Source organism: Macaca nemestrina, chromosome 6 (genome assembly GCF_043159975.1).
Source record: "Macaca nemestrina isolate mMacNem1 chromosome 6, mMacNem.hap1, whole genome shotgun sequence".
In the NCBI taxonomy this organism is placed as follows: domain Eukaryota; kingdom Metazoa; phylum Chordata; class Mammalia; order Primates; family Cercopithecidae; genus Macaca; species Macaca nemestrina.
Window position 1 is genome coordinate 122,062,937 of NC_092130.1, and position 4,052 is coordinate 122,066,988.

The window sequence follows — 4,052 nt, forward strand, 5'->3', positions numbered from 1 at the left end:
TATTGTTACTTGACTTTTTCCCCCCACCCTGTCTTTTAATGGCAGCAAGAGACACAGCTTCTTTTTAAGTTAGGGGTATCAAACTGTATATCCGAGGTTGAAAAATAAACATTCCAAATGCATAAAGGATCTTAAATGGTAACTGGTTGGATCTTATGGCAGTGCTATCAACGATCATACATAAATTACATGATTTTATATTTGTCTCTAGTTTAAATATATTTATTGGTCCTCAATTGGCCAGTAGCCTCTGGAAACTGGGGTCTTTTTCTTAGACTTTCCACCCTAGGACTATACAAAATATTTAAATTTTACTTATATTCCTAGTTGTATATGAAGCTATCTTGCCTGGAGAAATATAGAATCACATTTTAATCCATATTTATTTTCTCAATATCTTTGGGAAGATTGTTTTAAAGTTCATAATGTCATCGTATTTTACAACCATATAGCAAGGAGAATAGTGATATAACTTGCATGTTCTTATTAGATTTTAATTTTGTTCATTCCTATATGTACATATAACATGTTTAGTTTATGTATAGTTTATGTATATAGAAACAACTGATGTCACAAAAACTTTCTAAATCAATTTAAGTTGTATCCTCACAAGTTCAGTATGATTGGGTAAAAGTAAAAATTTCATTTCTATTTCATTTTTTGTCTGTATAAGGTCAAATACTCAGACCAGTCATTTGACTAAATTGACTGCATTGACTAGTTGTTTTGGCATCATGTAATTGTCTTGGCTAAGCCAAAGCAGACACAGTAGCTCTCATTGTAAAACATGCCACCACTCATAGGAGTCCCTCAGTACCAGAGGCTGACCCAACACAGGATTACTTCTCGTCCCGGAGAAGGTGACCCTGCAGGTCAGGGTTGAGGTCACTGGCAAACACACTGTGGAAAACACAAGCGCTGTGTTGCTTTTGCCCTTTTGAATAAGCAGCTTGGTGTTTGTTTAATGATACAAGCTCATCCTGTTTTTCAGCTGCACCTTGGATAGTATTGATCTGTTTGGGAGAATGTCGGCTCCAAATCAGCACAGATCAGTCACCACGACTCTTGGTATCCAGGGTTATTTTCAGATCATAACTGAGGAAATGAGACACAGGTCAATACTGGTTCCATATGGGCTTCCTGTGGGCATCAGCAAGAGATCCATCCCATTTCTGTGGTATGAAATGGTACCACACCTGTTCAGTGACATCACAGAAAAACAACTGCTATTTCTTTTACTGTTATATCGCCTGTAAATGTTAAATATTGGGTTTGTAGATATCTAAATGTCAAGGGGACATTTAAAAATAAAAATGACACCTTTCATTTTTGTTGTATGCCTCCAAGTTTGACTTCTTATTTTTTTTCTTTTCTGCTCTGCCAAAAAAATATGTAAATTATGAGAAACACAGTAGGACCACTTTGTAACTGAATTTCTGGGCAGCACACAAAAAGACTACTGTTTTCTGATTGGTCTTTTGTCAGCTTCAAAAGCTATCTACCTTCTGAAGTTTATAAATTTAAAATATTAGAGTTTAGCAAATGATTCAATCTAACTCCCTAGATAGCTATTTAAACTCATATGACATTGTTATTTGAGACCAAAACTGACCTGGTTAAATTTCAGTACCTAAAAAGAGAATATGGAGGTAGTGGGGTGAGGTTATATAGGGTGTATTTGAAAGTCATGAACTGAGGTAGCTATTTTTTTTTTTTTGCCTTAAGATTAAATGTCAAGCTTTTTTTGAAGTTAGGTGTTTTGTAAAATGAATATGTTTTCAAGTGCAAATAATCAATCTTGTTAAATAACAAAAGTTAAGCATTCAAAAAACAGGCTGAAATGATTTTAAAATCAGATTTTGTTCTAGGTACAAAACAGTTACTTAATGTGTCATAGTCTTTGGCATTATGCAACTTCATAGACTAGCACAAGGATTTGAGTAGGGGGTTGGGGGCAATAGTTCTGTATTGGTTGAATCATTGCAGAACTAAAAAGTTAAGAAATGTGAGTACGTAAAAGCAATGTTTATCCAAGATATCCAAACTACCAGTCAATTAAGTTTTATAAAAAAGCATTAGAAAATATATTTATATATATATAGTACTGAGAAAACAATGGATTACTTGAACTTCTCTCTTTTCAGTGTTGCTTCGGTGTTATACAGAGCTAATCAATCATGGATAGCTCTTCCTTTTTGATGCTACTTGTTTCTGTGTAACATTTTTATTGCTTTATTTTCCCCTTTAATTTTAGAAATATTTTCAGGTTTCTAGAAGTCAGCTAAGCTACTTGTCACATAGTCACATAAACTAGCCATATTAGTATATTCCAGTTGAACATAATTAAGTAATTAAAATAAATATTTGTAAATAATTCAAATTATGCCTTAGGATGGGGATGTTACATTGGATTAATAGAAAATTCTAAAGTATTTTAGGTCACTTTGACAATATAAATGATTCATATATTTGGATATGACTGAAAATATCTGTGTGTGACCTTTAACACTTTTAACCCTGATTCCTTTTACACTTTCAACTGCATAGAAGGTGTGAGGAGGGCAAACCAGGATTTGCTGTTCAGTTTCCCCTACTTTATGTTGGAAATAACGTGTCAATCAAAGTAAGAGCCACCTTTCTGGATTATTCCTTGGCTGAGGGTGAGTAGCATGCTGTAGTTACTTTGGTATATTTTATTTTCTGGTCCCTTATTTTAGCTTTCCATAGAGTAGCAGTGGTATGCACACTTAATAATTAGTTCTTTTCTAGGTATTTGCCTATTTAATATTACAATCAGTAGTTGATACAATTGCTGTTTGATCATCCATCATATTGTCACCCCACTTTTTAATTTGACATGAATCCTGTCTCATTTCTGATGCTGAATTCACCTAAGAAGTGAAATACTGTTGCCAAGCGAGATGTCAAAGTCCTGGCATTGAAAAGTGGTCAACTTGTGGGTTGGTAAGAAGAATTTACTGATGACAGTGTAGGTTTGAAGATGGAAAGTTTTATTAGAAAGAAAGAATGCTGCAGAAGAAGTGCAGCAGAGCCTCTCAGCAAGAGAGGACCGAGAGTGCTTTGGCAGATTTTTCCTTAGGGGTATTTATGGACCTTAAAGCAGGAGCTTAAGAGTAATTTGGACCACATTAGCCATGCAGGTCATGATAAACAATAACGTTTGTAGATACCTTGGTGCCTTAATGTCAGCAAGGGTTGCACAATGAGTTTCAACATGCATACATTCTGGAGATATCTAGAAACTCTAGTTACTTACAAATTTTTGGGAAGGAAACCTGGAACCATATGCCTGGTATAGATAATAGGAAAGTCGAATTACTTCTGAATTCCTCAGATAAGGAATTTTGTCTCTGGATGGCTTGCTTGATGGTCACCAGGTGATCTTTGCTATCCTCAATTATGTTTACAATAAATCCAAATTTTACAAGTTAGTTGAACATGATTTTGCATATTCTATTGCATCATCTTGTAGAATTTTCTGTTAGTCTTGGAAGCATCTTGGAATCAGAGAGTGAGTCTTACCAGACACTGAATCTGCTGGCACCTTGATCTCGGACTTCCCAGCCTCCAGAATCATGAGCAATATATTTCTGTTGTTTATAAAATTATCAAATCTAAGATATTTTGTTATAGCAGCAGCATGAGCTAAGACAGTCATTGTTCCTCAACAGGGAATTCATTACAAATCAATTTTGCACTTTTCCTTTGTACCTTTGTAAAAAATCAAACAGCTTAATAAGTGCATGTCTACTTATGGGCTCTCTCTTCTGTTCCGTTGATCTATTTGTTGATCCTATGCTGGTACCACACTATCTTGATTGCTATGACTTTATAGTAAGTCATGAATACAGTTAGTATAATTCCTACAAATTTTTTCTTTTTTTTTCAAGCTCACTTTGAATATCCTACTTGTATTTTTATATCACTTTTAGAATCTGTTGATTTTGCAAAACAGACTCGATGGGATTATGATTAGGGTAGATCAATTTGGTGAGAATGACATTTTAAACAATATTGAGTCTTCAAAACCA